Genomic DNA, 24,382 nt, shown 5'->3' on the forward strand with positions numbered 1-24,382 from the left:
CAATCCATTCCGTAGTCTGATTCGTCAGCTAAGCACTGCTCTAAGAACTATAATGCATAAAACTGGTCTTTGAATCTGACAGGTTCCAAACTTTGTGTTCAATCATTGAGGTGCAAGCCAGTTGGACTACAATTAGGCAGTCAAGCAATTCATATACTGGGACCACTGAAACTCAAGGGGGATGACAGGTCAACTATAAATTAAAAGTGAAAACAGTATTTTAATATTTAGGTGATAATTGTTTAAACTTGGGTTATTACCAGCCATGTAATTGAACTATTCAACCCATAGGAGGTTTCCTACCTAATATACTTTTGAGTCCATAGAGGGTTTTGCCAGTTTCACTTTGCACAACTCATATCAGTCTGCCTCTTAGACAGTCGAGCCTGCTTAACTGAGTATCCTATCCAGCCATAATACTTTTGAAGCAGTAAATTTCAATACACCAACTCCATTCTTTGTTCATGTTAATCCAAATGCAGTCTTAATCGATCAATAATGTGGCCAATCACAAACAAGACAAAATTTTCTGATGCTAGAAATCCAAGCAACATGCACAAAAATGCTGGAAGAACTCAGCATGCCAGGCAGCATCTATAGATAAGAGTACTGTTGACTTTTCGGGCCAAGACCATTCAGCAGGACTGGAGAAAATAGATGAGGAGTCAGAGTTAGAAGACCATAAGACCATAAGACAAAGGAGCAGAAGTCGGCCATTTGGCCCATCAAGACTGCTCCGCCATTTTATCATGAGCTGATCCATTCTCCCATTTAGTCCCACTGCCCCGCCTTCTCACCATAACCTTTGATGCCCTGGCTACTCAGATAGCTATCAATCTCTGCCTTAAGTACACCCAATGACTTGGCCTCCACTGTTGCCCGTGGCAACAAATTCCATAGATTCACCACCCTCTGACTAAAAAAATTTCTTCGCATTTCTGTTCTGAATGGGTGCCCTTCAATCCTTAAGTTATGCCCTCTCGTACTAGACTCCCCCATCATGGGAAACAACTTTGCCACGTCCACTCTGTCCATGCCTTTCAACATTCGAAATGTTTCTATGAGGTCTCCTCTCATTCTTCTAAACTCCAAGGAATACAGTCCAAGAGCGGACAAACGTTCCTCATATGTTAACCCTCTCATTCCTGGAATCATTCTAGTGAATCTTCTCTGTACCCTCTCCAACGTCAGCACATTCTTTCTTAAATAACGAGACCAAAACTGCCCACAGTACTCCAAGTGAGGTCTCACCAGTGCCTTATAGAGCCTCAACATCACATCCCTGCTCCTATACTCTATTCCTCTAGAAATGAATGCCAACATTGTATTCGCCTTTTTCACTACTGACTCAAACCTGGAGGTTAACTTTAAGGGTATCCTGTACGAGGACTCCCAAGTCCTGTTGCATCTCAGAACTTTGAATTCTTTCCCCATTTAAATAATAGTCTGCCCGTTTATTTTTTCTGCCAAAGTGCATAACCATACACTTTCCAACATTGTACTTCATTTGCCACTCTGCCCATTCTTCCAATCTATCCAAGTCTCTCTGCAGACTCTCCGTTTCCTCAGCACTACCGGCCCCTCCACCTATCTTCGTATCATCAGCAAACTTAGCCACAAAGCCATCTATTCCATAATCCAAATCGTTGATGTACAATGTAAAAAGGAACGGCCCCAACACGGACCCCTGTGGAACACCACAGGTAACCGGCAGCCAACCAGAATAGGATCCCTTTATTCCCACTCTCTGTTTCCTGCCAATCAGCCAACGCTCTCTCCACATGTGTAACTTTCCTGTAATTCCATGGGCTCTTATCTTGTTAAGTAGCCTCATGTGTGGCACCTTGTCAAAGGCCTTCTGAAAATCCAAATATACAACATCCACTGCATCTCCCTTGTCTAGCCTACTGGTAACTTTCTCAAAAAATTGTAATAGGTTTGTCAGAGAGGATTTTCCTTTAAGGAACCCATGCTGAGTTCTGCCTATCTTGTCATATGCCTCCAGGTATTCCGTAACCTCATCCTTGACAATCGACTCCAACAACTTCCCAACCACCGATGTCAAGCTAGCAGGTCTATAATTTCCTTTTTGCTTTCTTGCACCCCTTCTTAAATAGCGGAGTGACATTTGCAAGGTGGGGGGAAGAGGGGAGGAAGAAACACAAGGTGATAGGTAAAACCGAGAGGGGGCAGGGGTGAAGTAAAGAGCTGGGAAATTCATTGGTGAAAGCGATCCAGGGCTGCAGAAGGGGGAATCTAATAGGAGAGGACAGAAGGCCATGGAAGAAAGAAGAAGGGGGATGAGCATCAGAGGGAGGCAATGGGCAGGCAAGGATATAAGGTGAGAGAGGGAAAAGGGAATGGGTAATAAAGAATGGGGGGAGTGGGGCATGATCGGAAGTTCGAGAAATTGATGTTAATGCCATCAGGTTGGAGGCTACCCAGGCGGAATATAAGTTGTTGCTCCTCCAACTTGTGTGTGGCCTCGTTACGACAGTAGACGATGGATGGACTTGTTGGAATGGGAGTGGGAAGTGGAATTAAAATGGGTGGCCACTGGAAGATATCGTTTCTTTCTGGCAGACAGAGTGCAGGTGCTTGGCAAATGTTGCTATGCACTTCTAGGTGATATACAGATGTCTGTTGTTCAGAATTCAGTGGTGTTCGTGGTTAAGTGGTATCAGGTTACATTGACACCATTGTCTGCATTGCTGACTTTGTAGTTGTCGTTATGTGTTAAGCCACTCATCCTTTCTGGTGCACTGGCCGTCAGCAGCAGTTCGCCAGAGTCCTCCGCCCCGGGCCAGTCTTTCACGTTGTCTCCAGGTGTAGCACATCTTCTTGGTGTATCCTTCCTCTCCCAGGGATAAGGTCTCCGGAGTTTCTGTTGCCGTTTCTGTTGCTCTGGGTTTTTACAGCATGAGGTTGGTAGTCCTATGCCCAAACCTCGTCCTTTCCACAGCTGAGCTTGGGACCGTCCATCGTGGAGCTTACTTTGGATCTAACCATTCATTATGTTTCTCTGATCAGTGGTGTGTACTTTTATGAAAAAAATTGCTATGTTATTTTAATACTTGATAGACATGTACTGTGCTCCACTTACTCGTTGCATCTCACAAAGTTAATGTTTTTTTATAAATCGGTTCTGGAAAGACAATCTTGAAAGCTAGAGATGTTAGCTGTTTAATAGTGTGCAAGTCATTTCATCTTCACTGCGCAGTATAGTTTAGTGTGTAGCCATGAAACATGCTGGAAATACACACAGATGATACTATAAGTTTATGAATTTACTAGAGCCGGTTAGGACATTCTCAATGGAGTTGTGCTCATGATGTATGGAACTGCATGATTATAATTTATGTCAATAGGAGGCTATGTTGCATGCCTTCATTCAGTTATTGAGACCAAGGAGTCCTGGTAATACCAAGTCAAGGGAAAACACTCGATGGATAGAGTGAAACCTTGAACAGAACAGGTTGGCTGTGGTTTTTGGAGATCAATCATTAGGATTCTTCAGGACAGTATCATATTCAGAAGATTCATTAATAACCTTTGTTCCATCTGAAGTAAATCAGTATTTATACCATAAGCCATGGAGGACATATGTCATTGATTTCCATCAGTAAAATCATTAACTTATGGCATCATTTATATGTATTTCCAGCATGTTTCACTGTAACACACTGAACTCCATTATGTGGTGGGGATGAAATGACCTCCACAATATTAAACAGTTAGCATCTCAAGCTTTTAAGTATTTTTGTCAGAAAAGATTTATAATAACTTTGTTTTTTGAGATGGAAAGAGCAAATGGTGTACAGTGCATGTGTATTTAGATTAGATTAGATTAGATTCCACTTTATTGTCATTGTGCCGAGTACAGATACAAAGCCAATGAAACGCATTTAGCATCTGACCAGAAATGCAAAGAAGAGTGTTATTTATAAAATAACTGCGAATACAAAAAGTGCTAAAGCACACAAATATAAAAGTACTGAGACAGTACAATATGGATGCAATAGTGCTTAGCGCTGTGATGAGAGGTTCAGCAGTGTCACAGCCTCAGGGAAGAAGCTCTTCCTGTGCCTGCTGGTGCCATAACGGAGGCTCCTGTAGCGCCTACCAGATGGGAGGAGAGTAAAAAGTCCATGGTTAGGGTGAGATGTATCCCTGATAATGTTTTTCGCTCTGCCCAGGCAGCGTTTATGGTAGATGTTCTCAAAGGTGGGCAATTGGGTGCCGATAATCCGCTGGGCAGTTTTCACCAATTGCTGGAGTGCTTTGTGGTCCAATACGGGACAATTGCCATACCACACTGAGATGCAGTTGGTGAGTATGCTCTCAATGGTACAGCGGTAAAAGCCCGTCAGTTTTCTGGGACAGAGGTGAGCTTTTTCCATGCTCTGTAGGAAATAAAGGCGCTCACAACGCGCTGGAGGAAATCAGCAGGTCGGGCAGCATCCGTAGAAAAGGGCCGGTGCTCCCGGTGCGGCCTCCTCTATGTCGGTGAGACCCGACGCAGACTGGGGGACCACTTCGTCGAGCACCTCTGCTCCGTCAGCCAAAACAGACAGGATCTCCCAGTAGCCACCCACTTCAACTCTGCTTCCCAACCCCATTCAGATATGTCCATACATGGCCTCCTCTACTGCGATGAGGAGGCTAAACTCAGGTTGGAGGAGCAACACCTCATATATCTAGATAGTCTCCAGTCCCTTGGTATGAACATAGAATTCTCCAACTTCCAGTAATTCCCTCCCCCTCCCTTCCCCTATCCCTATGTCACTCTGCCCCCTCCCCCAGCTGCCTATCTCCTCCCTCATAGTTCTGCCTCCTTCTACCACCCATTGTGTTTTTCCCTATTCTTTCTTCACCTTTCCTGCTTATCACCTCCCTGCTTCCCCTCCCCCACCCCTTTATCTTTCCCCTTACTGGCTCTTCACCTGGAACCTACCAGCCTTCTCCTTCCCACCCTCCCCCTACCTTCTTTATAGGGCCTCTGCCCCTTCCCTCTACAGTCCTGACGAAGGGTTCCGGCCCGTATGTCGACCGATCTTTTCCATGGATGCTGCCCGACCTGCTGAGTTCCTCCAGCATGTTGTGAGTGTTGCTTTGACCCCAGCATCTGCAGATTACTTTGTGTTTAAATAAAGGCACTGTTGCACCTTTTTGATCAGGATGGAGGAGTTGAGGAACCAGGTGAGATCTTTGGAAATGTGGACACCAAGGAATCTGAAGCTTGATACACGCTCCACTACAGTTCCGTTGATGTAGATGGGAACCTGAGTGTGACTCCTGGCATGCCTGAAGTCCACAATGATCTCCTTGTTCTTCTGGGTGTTAAGGGCCAGATTGTTGTCGGCACACCACGCAGCCAGGTGCTGGACCTTGTCCCTGTAGGCTGTCTCGACATCCCCTCTGATCAGACCAACCACCTGCGAACTTGATTATGGAGTTAGAACCATGTACAGGAACGCAGTCATAGCTGAAAAGGGAGTACAGAAGAGGGCTCAGCACACAGCCTTGAGGCATGCCAGTGATCAGGGTGAGAATGGAGGAGAGGTTGTCTAACTTTACTGATTGGGGTCTGTTAGTCAGAAAGTCCAAGGTCCAACTGCAGAGTGATACGCTGATACCAAGCTGACGAAGTTTGGTGATCAGCTTGGAGGGGATCACAGTCTTGAATGCCAAACTAAAGTCAATGAACAGCATTCTGATGTAAGAATTGGGGCTTTCTTGGAGGGTCAGGGCAGAGTGAAGTGCCGTGGAGATGGCGTCCCCTGTTGACCTGTTGTATCAGGTATTGATGATGATTGCACACTGTCCAGGTCCACCTAAAATTCATCAAATGATGAAGTAATCCATTCTTGCATGCAGCAAATTTGACACAATTACAGGCATGGGCTGAAGAGTAGCAAATAATATTTGAGCTACACAAGTGCCAAGCACCAAACATATCACACACATCCACTCTTAACATTTAGTGCCATTACTGCCATTGACTACTGCTGTCAACATTCTGAATCATTGCTGACTGGAAACTCAACTGGGCTAGCCAAGTAAATACTTTGACCTCAAGAGCAAGTCAGAGGATTGGTATCCTTCAGCAAATGAATTACCTCCAGATGTCTCGAAGCCTTTCGACCATCTACAAGGTTCAGGTCAGGAATATGATAGAAATGTTTCCACTTGCTGTATGAGTATAACTCTGACAATACTTAGATGCAAACCAGGATTAAACAATTTACTTGGTTGCATGATAAACATTCTTTTGACTTGTTATGGAAGCAAATACTGCAGTATGTGGCACTGATAAAAATACACTGCAATTACTCACCCAACTACACAGAGAGCACTTCCCAACCTGCAGCCTCTGCTACCAAGAAATCAAAAGCAGGTGGTGCACATTGTCCTGACTTAGAAATATATTGACAGTCCTTTGCTGCTGGGTTTCAATCCTGGAAGCCCCACTCCAATCTAATTGTGGGAGCACTTTCATTATCACCCACTGAGGGAAATTATCTATGGGCAATATATTCTTTTGCCTGCAATGTCCAAAAACTGCAGTTATATACTAAATGCTGGAGGCACTCAGCAAGTCAGGGAGTGTCTATGGAAAGGAATAAACAGACAATAGTTCAGGCCAAGGGAGAGGTGGGAATATTTTGATTGGGTGTAGAATAAAAGCAGACTAAGCATAATTTTTAAAAACACAGCAGTCGGAGATTGAAACGAAACATGAACCAGCCTGAAACAGAAAGATACAAGCTCATATCCCTGGAAAGGAATAAATAATCAATGTATTTGGCCAAGACCCTTCATCAAGACTGAAACAGAAAGGGTTGGAAGCCAGGATAAGAAGAATTATTCTGGCTTTTGGCCCCCTTCCTCTTCAGACCTGATGAAGGGTCTCAGCCTAAAACATTGACTATTTGTACCTTTACATAGATGCTGCTTGACCTGCTGAGTTCCTCCAGCATTTTGTATGTGTTGTTCTGGATTTCCAACATCTGTAGAGTCTCTTGTGTTTAAAAAAAATACAAAATCTACCTTTAGAAAGAAAACATATTGGCCCGTGTCTGGGAGCATGCTAATGATGCCTCTGACCTTTAATGGAAACATGCCATAATACTCAGTGAACACAATTATGTCAATATCAGACCTCCGGAGTATAAGAAGAATACTGCCGATGTTTAATAGCCGCTCCTCTTCCAGCTATTTGTCATTAATTGAGTTGCCTGAATACCTGGATATTACCAGTTATTTGCCTACCAGCCATGCTTTACGTGCAAACCATCACAGGATAAATGTCATCAGTGCTTCTAACTTAATCATTGTTTGACATGGGTGGAGGTGCTCCAGAAATCTATTTGTATTCCTCCTTAATTTCCGAAAATCAAATAAAAACTGCAGATGTTGGAAGTCTAAAATATAAGCAGAAGCTACTGGATGCAATCAATAGATCAGACAGCATCTGTAGTGTGAGAAACATTTCAAATTGAAAATGCTTTGTCAGTTCTGATAAAAGATCTGCCTATTTTATAGTTGTTGTTTTTTAATGCTACAAAAACTGGCAGAGCCCACAGCTGGATGGTAAAACTAGTTTTATTTAAACATGTTACTTCCCTTTTGAGTAAAGTTGAACACAGGGTGAACTGTGTCAGACACTTCATCATCATGTAAAGGCAGGTGGTATATAGTTTCAGCATACAGGTTTGGTCATTCTAGCACAAATAAGTTATCACAGAACTTGATAAGGTACAAAAAAGACCAATTTGGAATGTTACTTCAGAAAAAAGTCATTTACCCGTAGGCAATACAAGCAAAGACCATAATTGAAAATGTAAATATTAAATAAAAACTTAAGTATTTGAGAGAGAGAGAGAGAGAGAGAGAGAGAGAGAGAGAGAGAGAGAGAGAGAGAGAGAGAGAGAGAGAGAGAGAAGGAGATGGTGATTAATCTATACAAGTCATTTTGGTTTAGCCACAATTGAAATGCTGGTTTTCAGCAAGCTATTATCAGAAGATATATTGAACACATGAAAAAGGTGAACTGCAGTTACATGTGAATGATATTGGAGAACGGAAGGATATATTTATGATGAGATATTGCTAAACAGAGGTTTTATTTATTATAGTCGTGAAAGTTAAAGAGGAAGCAATCAAAAGGGCATCAACATATTTAACAGGGGCTTGAAACAAATAAATGAAATTTAATTTGGCTGATTTCTCCATTGTATTACCAGTTAGGGTTACAATTATGTTGTTATGGTTTTTGAAAGAAAGCAAGATTGAAATATTTGAATAACAAATGTCCAAATGGAGAGGATGCCACACTAGTAGAGCTGTTACAACTATAGTGATTCCAGCTCGGCTGTGACCCACCGTACTGTCTGTGTGGTCTGGGGGCTCTGGTTTCTTCCCCCATCCCAAAAACAAGATGTTTTGATGGTTAATCTGCTAGTATAATTGTCCCTTTTGTGGGGGATTGGTAGAATTTAGAGGGGTTGATGGGAATGTTTGGAGAATAAAATGGGTTAGAATAGGATTAGTGTAAGTGGGAGCTAGATAGCTGGCATGGAACCAGTGAGCTGAAGGGCACTCTATGGTTCTGTGATACTTGATAACTTAAGAAGCTTATAGCTCAGTTTTAAGAGAAATCTATTTCCATTTATTGCAAGAACTAAGACCATTGGAGAATTTGCCATTAGAATACTGGTGTCTTTTATGGTTCTCTACTGGGCGGATTTCTCTTTCATTTCCTTATCAGAGCCCAAACTAAGACTGAACTCGGTCTTCGGAAACCTGCTTGTGTAGATTCCTGCATTGAGAATCAGGATCATTGGCAGGTGTCAGGAACTTTATCACAGAGTAAATCTCTGATGCTCTACGTACTGTAAAATGCCACCTATTCTTTTGTCATTGTTTGTCTTAATAAGGGGTTCCCAAATGTTCTTATGCCATACAACCTTACCATTAACCGAGAGGTCCGTGGTCCCCAAGGTGGGAACACCAACCGCACCCCCCCCCCCAGCCCCCCAGTCCAAATACAAGCAGGACTTCCTGGTGGCCAAACATTTAAATTACGGTTCATTTCCGTTTTCTGTTCTGACATGTTGGTCCGTGGCTTCATCTTGTGCCAAGATGTGGTCACCCTCAGGGTGGAGGAGCCACACCTTATAGGATAGCCTCCAACCTATGGCATGAATACCAACTCCCGGTAACCAAATTTCTCCCTCCCCCATTCCCCCACTCTCACCATGTACTTCTTCTCAGCTGCCTATTATTTCCCCCTGGGTGCCCTCCTCCTTCCTTTTCCCTCTCCTATCTGATTCTTTCTTCTCCAGCCCTTGACCTTTCCCACCAACTTGGCTTCACCTAATCCCCTTCCAGCTCGCTTCTTTCCACTCCCCCAACTTTTTATTCTGACTTTTTCCCTCTTCCTTCTCAGTCCTGAAGAAAGGTCTCGGCCCAAGGCACTGACTGTTTGTTCATTTCCATAGATGCTGGCGAACCTGCTGAGCTCCTCCAGCATTTTGTGTGTGTTGCTTTGGATTTCCAGCATCGGCAGACTTTCTTGTGTTTAATCTTACTTTAAATTGAAAAATATCATATGCTGGAATGAAAATTTAAAAAGTGGTGGAGAAACTCATCATGTCAGGTTGCACAGTAGAAAGAGAAACAGAGATAATGCATCATGAACAACAACCTTCATCAGAACTGGAAATGTGGGAAAACAAGTTACTTTTAAATTGCAGGGAAGCCGTGGTGTCATGTTTCTGAAAGAGGAATGAAGAGGTGTGGAGCATCTCATCATAAAGTTGGCCAGAAGCTTATGACGCACCAAGCAATTTGGAGTGCATTTGAAGTGAATTAGTTTTCTTCTAATGTTTCCTTCTTTGTTTCCTTCTAATAATGTAAGCACATTCAAATGTTAAAAACCAGGGGAAAAGCATTTCCAAATCAACACTTCTGATATCATTGCCTTTTGGTACAAATCCAGAAGCATTTGCTTTAAACCAGATGGAATTGTGTTGACAGTTTTGACAGATAAGCTTATTTAATAAAATGCATGCATCGTACTTGACTTGGTCCTTGTCCAGTGTTTGCACACTACTTATTGCGCAAGACCACACTAATCTTTTTGTGGCTGTGTTGGTCCAATCAAGCTGCTACAGCCATCTCAGCAAACAGTGACAGGCTTTCAGGCAGTGGAATCTCATGTTGTGCTTCAGGACCGAACTTGCACCAGAAGACGATAAAAGCCGAATCAGGCCATTTGACACATTGAGTCTGCTCCTTCATTTGAACATGGCTGATTTATTTCCCTCTAAACTGCATTCTCCTGAAATCTCCCCATAACCTTTGATGCTTTTACTAATCAACAACCTATCAACCTCTGTTTTAATGACTTGGCCTCCACAGCCATACGTGGTCATGAATTCCACAAATTCACTACGCTCTAACTAAAGAAATTGCTCCTCATCTCTGTTGTAACAGGACATTCTTCTATTCTGAGGCTGTTCCCTCTGGCCCTAGACCTTCCCCTTATTGGAAAGATCTTTTCTACATCCACTCTGTCTAGCCCTTTCAAGGTGGATATTGATTTTTTTTGAGGTGGAGATAGATAAATCTTTGAAAGATCAAGGAATTGTAGGTTATGATCACATGGTGGCTTCCATTTTCTACTGCTTTTGTGTTTTTAATCATCAGAAAAAAATTAAAAAGAGTCAAAATAGATTAATATAATAGGCATCCATTAGTCTCATGAGACCATGGATTTGCGCCTTGGAAGGTTTCCAGGGTGCAGGCCTGGGCAAGGTTGTATGGAAGACCAGCAGTTGCCCATGCTGCAAGTCTCCCCTCTCCACACCACCAATGTTGTCCAAGGGAAAGGCATTAAGACCCATGCAACTTGGCACCAATGTCGTCGCAGAGCAATGTGTGGTTAAGTGCCTTGCTCAAGGACACACACGCTGCCTCAGCCAAGGCTCGAACTAGCGACCTTCGAACCACTAGATGAACACCTTAACCACTTGGCCATGCATGCGCCAACACAAGATTAAAATAATTGAAAGAAAATACATTCACTTAAGCACAATTAACATTGTCAATTAACTTAAAACCTTTATATACATAAACAATTTTAGAAATTGGTTACATTTTCCAATCAGACCAGACAAGTGAATTATTGCTATTTGGATAATGCCCAGGGGAAAGACATGAAGTGCATCTGACCACACCTTTCTCCCTCCATCCTGAACTACTTAGTTCAGTATGCTTTGCCCTTGGACTCAACACTGTCTTTTGCAGTGGAGCAAGGGGTCAGGTGCACTAATATTTGGCAGGAAGCACTTCCTACCCTTCAGTGCTGCAATATGCAGAAGAAGAAATCACAAATTTTCTGACCCTTAAAGAGTAGTTTACTTGCAGCTCACTTCAAAGCATAAAACTACTGTATTTCCTCTAATACTTACTTGAAGCATTTGGTCAACAAGTGTAAAAATAAAACTCTCGACAGTTTAGATTATCAGCAAAAAGCTTTCAATCTGCTACATATTTATAACCTATATACACCACAAATGGATGGAATAATAGATCTTCTAATTATAAGGTAGTCCCAGTTTCATGCTTGCTGATCTTAGACCATTACTGTCTTTCTAATTAAGTCTGTAAAGTATTGTTGTTTTGAACTTGCACCATAGTGCAACATGGGTTTAGGCAAATATTACCAAGTCCCTGCAAAATAACATGTGTTGTTACCAATGGATTTTGTTGAGCATAACTTGCAATTAATGACATTTTTGTCCCTTGGGTGGATAAAGTAGATCTCATCGTGCACATAGCTGTTTGCACAAGCTGTTTGTTTCTATATTAAATATAACTTGAAGCCAATTGTGTATGGAAGAATTATGTTAGGTGCAGAGAAAATTATGACTATGTATTTACTAAAATCTGTCATAGTTGGATTGGGCCACAAATGTGCATTCACTGTGACTTACAATGATAGTTTAATTTTATCAAGATCAATTTTAGTGCAGAATTGAAATAATTTTGATTGATTTTGCTTGTGACCTTATGTGACATTGAAGTCAATCCATTTAAAATGAAACTGATTTGAAGCAGTTCTATTATACATACACATCGGTATTTTTTATTGTATATTTTTTCTATTTTTTCCCTAACCTGACACAGTGAATCCTTATTGAATGGTGGGCAGATGTACAAATAGAGGCACTTGTTTGAGAATTGTGATCGAAAGTTGAAATATTACTTACTTCCCTTGCTCAATACTACAAGTGAAAACACTGAGGAGATCAGAAAGCCACCAATGTTTGGATCCCCTCAGGAATATTGAACGTCATGTTATGAGGGGGAGCTTTGCTACGGTTGCTGTGAAGCACCAGAGCAGTTATCCTTGGATTTATTGATCACATCATAAATACTGGGCAACTTCCAATAAATAGATGCCTTGTTATCTCACGACTAGCAATTTGCCCAGGGACATAGGAAGACTATATTTTCCTCATGGGGTTTGAAGGAGTACACCTACTTATCCACAAAAGAATAAATTTCATCTCCATTTCTTGCCTTTGCCTACTGGGAAAGCCTCAAGTTCTCCCTGCAGAACCCCAGTTAAAAACACCTTTGAGACAAGACTTACCCCCATCCACTTTGCTTTCATAGCATATCAAAATCAAATTTCAAAGATCAAATTAAATGTATTATCAAAGTACATACATATACTACCATGAGATTCATTTTCTTGCAGGCATTCACATTCACATTCACATTCACATTAGAACAAAGAAATATAATGGAATCAGTGAAGAACTACTCGCAAAGACCATCAAACAACCGATGTGCACAAAAAGACAAGCAGAGCAAATATTAAAAATAAATAAATAAATAAATCATACTGAGAACATGACTTGTGAAGTCCTTGTAAATGAGTCTATAGATTGGGGATCCAGAATTGAGGTGAGTGAAGTTATCCACACGAGTACGGAAGCCTGATGGTTGAAGTGTAACGGCTGTTCCTGAGCTTGGCAACTGGCTCATGGACTTCTGTTGTTGGAGAAATGAAGGACGCCTAAAGGAAAGTGTCCCGTCACATGTGTATTGTTCGTTCAGCTGATTTGGTGGCAAGAGTTGAAATATCTCAGGAAAGTAGTTAATGCATTCAAACTGAAATATGTCACTTCAAAAAGTTGTAGGGTTTAATAGGGCATTTATACTCTGTTGGCCCACTGTTGCTTCATTTTCATTGCACTGAAAGATCTGCAAGATTTTTATTTCATTTATTCTAAGTGGCTGAAATTCCTGCTGTGAATTCCTGAATGGTTGCTCCAGCTTTTTGCTTCAACTAATCCAGATTTGATCGAAGCTGTGCAAAAGACTGCTGACATGTGAGTATAATGTTTGAATGTATTTACGTTGAATTGATCAGTACTGAAATTTCCAACAAAATTGATCTTGGCGGAGCTAAATGTTAAGAAAGCTATCTATTAAAAAAGCATATTCTGTGAAGAGGAATAACGAGTCAACTTTTCTGGCCTGATGAAAGGTCTCAGCCTGAAATGTTGTTCCTATTGTATTCCATAGATGCTGCCTGACCTACTGAGTTCCTCCAGCATTTTGTGTGTGTTATTCTGGATTTCCAGCATTTGTGTTTAATGCTTATTCTAAATGCTTTATGTATACTTTATTATGAAACTAATGATTGTGCACTGTTATACCTAGCATACTAATGTATATGTCTAAAGACATTTTCTATTATTTAAAATTAATTACTTAAACAGGTGATGGATTGGTTAGCAAGTAAAAAGCTCATTTTTTGTGATAAAACTATTTTGAGCTGTATTAATCACGTTGCTCCAACTAATCATTGTTCAGTGTATTAAGAAATATTTCCTAAAGCAAGTTTTGTTCTGAAACACTAGACAATTACACTGGTCTGAAGCAGGTTTTGTTTTCTAATATGGAAATACGTTAGAACACAAGCTTGAGGAGAAAAAACTAACACCTTTTGTTTGGCTGTATTTGATTGGAGCCCTTAGAACACTTCCGTATATGTTTATTTTGTAAAAAAAATTTTTCTCTTTAATGGTCAATGAATGCACACTAGTGAGCAGTGTATATACCAGTTATATAATGATTAGTCAATTAATTGATTGTTAATTAGAATAATTGCAGGCATTGCAGTAAGATTCCCTAATTCCCAAACCTTTTTTTTGTGCTGATCTTTTGCTTTTGAAGTACAGATATTAAGCTCACAGCTTTATTTTCTACTGACAGCACTTGTTTAAAATTTTGCACTTTCTTGCTATCTTGAAATTGCAAAGTAGAATAAAACAGATCAGTTAATGGTAATGTGGTCCTTAAGGTACCTGGCAATAATGGATATTTAGATTTAGCAGATTAATGTAATCATGTGTGTTCTTTACACAAGTGAACTATAATCAAACAAAGGTCATTGTCACATTTTTGCTGAATGCTATTCAAGCTGAGGAACTTTGTGTTAGATAAAAGAAATTGCTTGAAAAATTATCCATGGTTGGAAGAGCTAAACATGTGTTAACCGTGGCTGTAAGTGTCTTTCTCAGTTCAGATGGTCACTTGTTTTGAGTATGACTTGCTTCTGTTCTGGATTCCCTTGGTTTTAATGTGACTGACGAGGAACAGAGATTCATAGTGGTTAAGTCCTTCAATCTGTAAAGGTAGTGGAACATAACGAAGAAGGCTTATATCAGCCATAACATACAATACAGGAGCATTGAAGTCATGGTACAACTTTATAAAACATTGGTTAAGCCACAGCTGGTTATTACTTTAGACAGCTCTGGTCACTACACCAGAGGCAGGATGTAATCACTCTGGATAAAGTGTAGGGGAAACTTACCAGGTTGTTGCCAGGACAGAATATTTCAGCTAGGAAGAGATTCTGGAGAGACTGGGTTTGTTTCTGTTGGAGTAGGGAATGTAAAGCAAGGGTACCCAACCTGGGATCCAAGGACACCTCGGTTAATGGTAAGGGTCCTTTGCATAAAACAGGTTGGGAACCCCTGACATAAAGGGAGGATCTGATAGAGGTGTACATGATTATCAGGAGAATAGAGAGACTCTATAGTGAAGAATATTTCCCCAGAAAAGGAACCTCTAAAACTAGAGGGATTTGGTTTAAAATGAGGAGGAAGATTTGAGAGGAATTGAGGAACAAAAATCATTCATAGAGTTGTGACAATGTGAAGTGCACTGGCTGAGAAGATGGTGAGGGCAGGTACTCATACAAGATTAAAAAAGCATCTAGGCAAGTTCTTGGATACAAAATCATAGAGGACTACAAACCAAGAGCTCGTAATTTGGGTATGATTATTAGCCAGAGCATGGTGAGCAGAAGGTGGCTGTTTCTGTTCTGAAAGACTCTATGACTCTATAAGGTAAATATTAATTGTACAGTCTCTGCTACAGGTGAGGTAGGAAGTTCCTGGCAGGTCAGTGGTTTTGAAGGTGGTATCTAAGATTTATCAGTGTACAGTAGTTAATATAAATCTGGTATACTCCACTGATAACATTTTAACACATTATATTTTCTGCAGTCCCAGCCAATATTTAGTCCTCAATCAAGGTCAGTCGATAAATTAACTGTCCATCGTGGGAACTTACTGTGTAGCATTTGGCTACTATGTGCCCTACAATCGTAACTTCATTTCAAATCTAGTTCGTTAGCCATAGGGTGCTTGCAGGCACTACATAATCACAGGGCTTTCTTTTCCCTGTTTTTATCCTGACACATTGAGTGGAAAACCACATTGAAACAAACTTTGAAACCACAGTTGTATTTTACAATGTCTTTTGCTTGGATTATGTGTGCCTTAAGTGTAAATCTACTTAACAATTTATGAGAAAAAAAGTTAACTGATAAAAATTATGTCTTCAATATTTATTGATAGAGAAAAAAGTGAAAGATTATTTCTTTGTAAAGAACTGACAGGATTTAATTTTGGTAAGTATCCATGGTTTTGATGATATTTCATGCAATCAACTCTCACTTCAAATGCTGACAGATTTCCTCTATATTTTCTTCACTTCTAACAGAGATTTTGAATGTTAACATTTCTTCTTCTTTGTTGCAGCTAGTGTCTTTTTTGTGTGTTACACAATGTCTTTCATCTTGTAGCACTATTTTCCTTAAGTAGGTACTATTCAGCATATTTGTCAGTCATTCTGATTAGCAAGAAAGCCCATAAGCAAATGACTGACCATCTTGCGAGAATTTTCATATCAGTCGGTTTTCAAATTTAATCTTGTTGATAGAGAACTTTATCACTAAAAGACACAAATTTTGTTCCTAATTTGGGGGTTAATTCTACTTGAACTTGATTTCTGTAAAGAAAATAATGAAGACAAGCAACTTTAGTTTTATTTTTCCTTTTTGATATCCTTTTTCTAACAGTTTTTTTGCTAACTTTATCATAACAGTTCATGCACTGAATTGCATAGCTAACCAAGAGTATAATAAGATAAATTCTTTGCCTCACAATCTAAGTCATTACGATCTTGCACTTTACTGTTCGCCTGCACTGCATATTTCTGGTAGCTTTTAAACTTTGCATTGTTATTGTTTTAATTTATTCTAGCTCAATGCACTCTGTGATGATTTGATCTGTATGAACAGTATGCAAGATAAGCTTTTCGCTGTATCTTGGTACATGTGATAATAAACCAATAACAATTATGTCTACCTACGTTTAACAGTTTAATTTGCTGGTACATATTATCTTTATCGAGGTTATGCAGTGTCCAGGGAGGGGTTGTAGCTTGCCACGTCCATTCCAGGGCAGTTTGCTCACATCTGTTCCCACTGGACATTCAGCTCTCACCTGTGGCTCTAAGCAGCTGTTTGCATGCAACAGCAGCCACGTCCCATTACAGTATATCACTTTGACAGGTGGGCTAAACCAGGTGAGAGTAGCCTGGGGCCTCATACCCCGGTGAAATAAGGACCATGTCTGTCTCAGCTTGTGAAGTCAGGTCTGGTGGACTGGGCATCAGAAATCTACAGTAAGATTTAACAGCCAGGAAGGTGGATCTGTGACACTGCATGGAGAGGGAGGGTCTCGACAAGGTACAGGAGAAGTCATGATCATCCACTGCAACCGAGGAAGACTCCAGTAGTGATACTTGTTTGTACCACTGGACCCAGACTTCTGAGATTGAGAGAGTGGAACTGCCCCAGTGCAACAGCTTTTCCGCCTTAAAATCTATCTCGTCTGGTTTTCCTGTCATCATTGGACATGACGGACAGCCATCATTACCCTTATTCAAGTAATAGGCAGAAATGAGCATAAAATATATAACAAGCTTTGCTTTCTGGCAACATGAGCAGAATTTTGGAGAGTAGAACCGTAATTGTGAAGTATTTATTCCATTTCTAAGTAGATCCATACATTTGGAAAATGCTCTGTAGAGTGGCATCTGTGATGAATGGACAAAATCCATGGGGTTTCCTTTTAAGAGACACAAATAAGATGTTATAATGTGATATGAGAGGCACATTATGTGACATGTAGCCTCCTCTGGTAATCTCATATTAAAGTTGCAATATTGAATGACAGCAGTCCATAAGCATTGAATAGAGAACACTCACCACTTCCTTGTACAAACAAGAAACAAATGAAAAAGGAATAGCAATAATAAAAACTGGAAGAAGAAATCATCATCAGATCACTTATGTGTATCATTCCAAATAAAAAATGGCCTGAAAGTATATTTTTTGTCTACTATCTTAAACAGAGTTCTTAGATCGGGGACACATGTGGAACATTCTAATGGTGACTTCAGTTGATATTTTTTTTTGTGAAATTTTATTTGTTCATGGTAAATGTGCATTGCTCAAAAAGACATCATTTATTGGCTGCCCTAAATTACCATTTAGAAGGCAATGTTGGTGCTGAGTTGCCTTCATGAACCTGTGGGGATACCTCTTCAGTGCTATAGAGGAGGGAGATCCAGTGATCATGAAGGAAAGGCAACATTTCTTCAAAATTATATGTGTGCAATTTTGGTCAGCTATCTACAGGAAAGTTGTAAATAAAGTTGAAAGAGTACAGAGAAAATTTTCAAGGATGTTGCCGGGTCTGGAGGACCTGAGTTATAAGGTAAGATTGAATAGATTAAGACTTTATTCCTTAGAATGTAGAAGATTGAGAGGAGATTTGTAAGAGGTCTACAAAATTATGAGGTGTATAGATAGGGTAAATACAAGCAGGCTTTTCCCACTGAAGTTGAATGGGATTATAACTAGAGGTCATGGTTTAAGGGTGAAAGGTGAGAAGTTTAATGGGAACAAGGGGAAGCTTTTTCACTCAGAGGGTTGTGAGAGTGTGGAATGAACTGCTAACACAAGTAGTGCAGGCAAGCTAGATTTTAATGTTTCGGAGAAGTTTGGACAGGTAAATGGATGGTACAGGCATAGAGGACTAAGGTCCCAGTGCAGGTCAATGGAGTAGGCAGCTTAAATATTTCAGCTTGGACTAGTTGGGCTGAAGGGCCTGTTTCTGTACTGTACTTTTCTATGACTTTATGACTTGATGGTGCTGTGCTCAGCCCCACATAATATTGCTCTGATATATCCTGTTGTTCATGGATGTATCCTGTGTCTCAGTCTTTAATGCTGTTCCTTTTAATTTTAATCCTCCTTTATTACTCAGAGTTATCACCAATGAATGAATAACAGTTTAATTAAATAGAAGCTACATTCATTAAAGATAGTTACTAACAGATCATTTGTATTATGTAATTCTGAAAGCACAATTGTTACATGCTAAGGAATTTGTGAAAATGTTACAAGATAACCAAGGAAAGACTGTACCTGTTCTTTTGTTTCTTTAATAATAGTATTTTATGTACCCAAACAAATGAAGAAACAAGAAGATTTTTCAGAATTTAAGGAATTGTTTTGTTGCTATTTTGATTAACGTGATTATTTCCATTATGTCACATCTCCTTTCTAAATGTAATAAACATTTTCCAATTGCATTTCTTTCTGACATGTTTTCTCAACCTGTTCCATAGACAAGCAGAAACAGCAGATAATAATCATGTTTAGAGAAACATCTTATGCAAGTTGATGTAATACATTGTTATTATACTAGGTGTTAATATGTTGAAACTCAAACGCTTCTTTTTTTTCCAACTTTAATGGAGTTCAGCTATTTGTTAAAACAGTTTTTCTGCCTGATTGCCAGAGCAAAAATTCTGACACCTCTGATCCTTCCTGCCAAGAACATTAAGTATCCAAAAGTGATAAAGCTTCAATTTGCTAGACCATTAGACTAATTACTGAAATAATTAAGTAACTACTTGATTAGAACTAATGGGTACCTAATTATCCAGGAAAAAGTATCAGGTGGTTAATTAATAAAGTATGAGTTGGTATTATATGACTTGAGAACCCAACAGAAACAAGTAAAATGTGTAGGAAATCATGAAAAGTTATTTTAAACCTCATTAAACGGCTTTTCTCAGCTGAGTTCAAAATAGAGTATTGCTTTTATTTAGGCAATGGCGTGTCAGTGACACAGCTACTTGCTTAGTTTTACATGGAACATGAAGTCAAAGCCTTCTAGTGGGGCCTGGAATGAATCCAAATTTACTATAGTCAACAGAAATAATTTCTGATTAGCAATCCCTACAGAGGTTTATAGTATCACCAGACACTGAATAATCACTCTTGCTGTAATAGATCTGGCAATTTATTGAACTAAAAAGCATTAAAATATTGATTAATTAAAATCTAATCAATAGAGCCAGATATTGCCTTGTACCAGTCATGACTGAGGAAAGGGTTGTGATTGATGCCTAGCTGGTCTGCAGTTGTGTTGTTGTGTGTAGTTTGCACAAGTTCACAAACCGAAAAATAGTAGCAACTTATAAATCAGAACTGTACTAGAGTTTTTACAGTATATTTAAAACAAAGAAGATTCAATACCCTATATCTCCCATTCAGAATCTTGTTAGCATCTGTATAAACAATCACTCTATAGATTTCTCAAAGTGGTCAGGCAGCAATGTTTAACTTTAAGTGGCCATTGGGGGAGCAAATGACCAGTTGACCTTCACAGTGTGCATTACCTTTTTTCCAAGTCCCTTTATTCATGGCTTATTTCAACTCCCTGCTCTCTTGAACCTGAAATAAAACATAGTACTTCCCTTTTAATTACGCAGCAGCAGGACCAAAGTCTTTACACAATTAGTCTGATGAGTCAATTAATCAAAAAAATCTAAAACAATAAATTGTTGTTATTATGTCGAATTATTTCTGCAAGTCCTTTGCTATTTTCAGTGACTGCTTATTAACATGGCTCTTCTTAGTAGTTATTTTTCAGAAACAGGTTTCCTACAATGGCAATCTAAATGCAAACTATATGTTATGTTATATTTCAGACAAGTTATATATAAAATGGATTGGCATAGAGTAATTTGGTCATCAAAATAGATATTTTTTCCTCAATAGTAAAATATTTTAATCGAGTTATTATATATATATAGTGTGTGTGACAGCTCCCTCTTTGTATTCCAAAAGGATGGTCATTCTTATTGCTAGGTCTCTGCAGCAAATTAGTGTGCTCTGTCTGGATTGATCACCATCCATCAAACTTAAAGAGTTGGAACCGCAAACAACAATATATGCATCTTGGGAATGATCTGGTTAATCCCTCTACTATGTTTATTTATAAGTTCCTGGAAAGAGTATTTCTCACAAGGTGTTCACCTGACTTCAAGACACGGCCTGTGGTCCAAACTGTTTCTTCAGTTCCACCAGTCAAAGACCTCCTGGTTCAAAGAACAAAATTTAACATTGCCAGCAAACAAGTTCCCTAACATGGATACCATAGCTTGGCTTCAATCTATCACTGAGCCAATGGCATATACTAAACAGGTTCTAGACAGTCTGTGTGAGAACTCAGACTGCAGCAGTGGCAAAAATTAAACTATCTCACCTCCTGTTAATGACAGGAACTACACACAGCTATTGAGAACACTACGAGGTGGCTTAGCTCTTTACACAAAAACTGGAAAGTATTTTCTGCCACTCACTGGGAAAGATTGCAGAAAAGGCTGTGTGCTCATTCCAGTTACAAAATGTAAGAGATAAAACATCGAGTAAAATCAAACGAATTAAATCAAAGCTTCCAGACCAGCTTCAGACCGAACCTCAAAAAAGGGCAATCTGTTTGCATATGAGCCTGGAGGCTGTTGAAGAGCAACTTTGTGTTTAGCAAAGTGAGTGTGCTCGTGAAAGGTAAATACACCAAAGAAAAATGGTTCTAAAGAAAGGCAATACAATAGAGTGAAAAAACATTAATTAGAACATAAAGTTAATGAAAAATGTGCAGGTGAACAAAACTTTCGGACGTCAGATCTGGTTTTGCGTCCTTAGGAGGTATAAGTTCAAAGTCCAAAGGAAAAACCTTAAAAATGAAATGCAATAAAACAGAAAATGAGAAGTTTTGCACAAGAAAAATACCAGTTGTCCATTTAAGACTTGCCTTAAAAAATGCAGTTGATTCACGGAGTTTCTTCAGAGAAGGAAGCTTATCTATCTGACCTGGAAATAATTCAATACACCAGTAGTTACTTCTTCCTCAACTCTTCTCTTTCATCTCCAACTCCATTTCAATGGTTGATCAACAAACAGAATCTGTAGTGTTCCCACGGCTACCTTACCTACACCTGCACTATTTCAGTAAAGACTCCACTCTATTCTCACTATCTCTTTTTCTCAGCTGTATCTGTTCTGTGGATACCACCGATCACATCAGTGCTTCTAATACAGTAAGGCTTACTTTTTATCTGAACACCACTATACTTGTCAGGTGCATTTGTGTCACTACCTGCATTTTGTTCTCCTCCATCGTCCTCCAACTAGGAAAGGGGACAGGGCTCACTTGTCCTTCTTGCCACCCACTTGCCTTTACATTCAGCAGTCCATTCTCCATAGTTTCCAACATGTCCAATGTGGTGCAGCCAAAATACAAAATCTTTTCCTGTCACCACCTCTTTCAGCATTGCAATGAAACATCATTTCTGGGGCATCTTCCACTTTTACCAACATACATATACTTCCCCTTTTAGTGCACTCTCCAATGCAGCCTCAGGAATATAAAATACCTTTCTTTTCGCCTCCACTCTTCCATCAATGAGAGATTTTTTTCAAAGGGTCCTGGCCCAAAAGATTGACTGTTTATTCTGCTCCATAGATGTTGCCTGACCTGCTGAGTTCCTCCAGCATTTTGTGTTTGTTGCTGAAGATTTCCTCCAATACTCCTATTTGTATATGCTCCTCTTTACTGCTATGCTCCTGGTGATCAACACGTGATCTCCACTACACCAAGGAAAGCAAATACAAAATTGGAGACCACTTGCCAAACACCTCTCCTTAATATGTAAGGGTGAACCAAAGCTTCCAGTTGTCTACCCTTGACCTCCTCCTTTGCTCTAATGCAGCTCAATGCAGGCTTGAAGCACAGTGCCTCATCTTCTGATGAGGCACATTACAGCCTTCAGGACTCAACATTGCTTTCAATGGTATTAGATGATTAGTTATTCCAGCCTAGTTTACTGCACTTCTAGCATTCTGTTTCTTCTGCTCCCTTGGTAATTGTAGATTTCATTCATCTCCTTCTATTTAAACCTATGCTAGACACACCATTTGTTATTTACCTACATTTCCCATTCTTTCTCAGCCAGCTCCATCAACACTTCTAATATCCAACCCTTCCAGTCTTTAGTCCATTGATGATGTTTTATTCTCTCTACTGCCTTTCTGTGCAATTTAAAGAACATTGACTCTGTTTCTTTCTCTATATACCTTGCACGTTCTACTGAGTAATTTCATTTTTTTTTTGTTTCAATAACTAGTGCTGATTGGTTGATTCATAATGGTCCCTGGAGTCAACCACCACTGCATTGAGCTGGTTGATTTTCACCAGCTAGAATTGTTGAGTACCCTTTCAAACCATGTTTACAATCTTGCAAAAATAAGGAGTAAATGAATACATTTCTGATGAGAGGAATTCTCATTTTAAGTTGAGAAGGCTGATGACAGTGGCAGAGCAACACAGTAGATACAGCCACTGCTTCAAACTCCAATAGCTCCATGTAATTTCCCTATCATGCACCATTTTTTTGAAATCACCTATATTTGTTATTTCAACTTATAATTCAAGTCAGGATAATTGATGCCAAGATTAAGGAGGACATTTTTGTTGGTCCATAAATCAAATAGATCATTAATGACAGGCAATTCGAAGAACTTCTGGTGAGACTGGAGAAAATCACATGGAAGGCGTTCAAAGGTGTTGTTGAAAATTTTCTTGGCAACTACATGCAGTTGCTTGACAACATGCTTCAAGCATACAAAACCATGAAGATGCAATAGGTCACTATCGATTCATTTCCTGCATTCTCATTCAGATGTCTTCTCTGCAAATTTTGGAGCTGTCAGTGATGAACATGGTGAAAGGTTTCACCAGGATATTGAGGTCATGGAGAAACGGCATTAGGACAACTGGAATCCATCATTGTTGGCTAATTGTTGTCGGGCACTTAAATAAGAAGCCAGAGACACAGAGTACAAATGAAAATCATCAAGAAAACATTTTAAGTTTAGTTGAGCTGTTGCAAAGTGTCAGCACCATAATGCAATTAAATGTATTATATTCAATAAAAGTTAACTTCTTGTTTCTCCAAATTCTAACTTGATAGAATAGTCTGGAATTATATTTGTGTTCAGCTTCTGGTCTATCATGAACAAAAAAATTATGAGGAAGCAATATTTTCTAAACAAATTGTTGTCCAGTGTAACCCGAGCAGAATCCTGACCTCCAGTGTTTGTGTGGAGTTTGCACATTCTCCTTGGGAATGCATGTTTCGTCCATGTTCTCCAGTTTTCTTCCACATGCAAATGATGAATGGGTTAACTGGCCTCTGTGAGCTGCCCCCCATGCATGGGGGAGATTAGATAACAACTAAAATGAATGAGGAATGGGATTGCTGTATGAGCCAAATTAGAGTCAATGGGCAAAGTGAATTCTGGTTATGTTGAGTGGAAAAATGGAAAATACTCCTTGTTATTCTTACCTTTCCATGGGATGTGGTATGGTAATCAGAACATGCTGTCTACATCTTAACCCCAATGTTTCAAGTGATGCTGAAACAACATATCCATTTTAAAATTAACTTGATATTGAAATGTTTTAAAGTTTATTGATTTAATCCTCTCATAAATGATATCTTGCTGGAAATTTTGATCATCATATAGAAGAAAATGCAAATGTTGATATTCCTTCCATCTTTGTATTCCTCACAATAAAAG

Source organism: Mobula birostris, chromosome 14, assembly GCF_030028105.1.
Source record: "Mobula birostris isolate sMobBir1 chromosome 14, sMobBir1.hap1, whole genome shotgun sequence".
Classification (NCBI taxonomy): Eukaryota; Metazoa; Chordata; class Chondrichthyes; order Myliobatiformes; family Myliobatidae; genus Mobula; species Mobula birostris.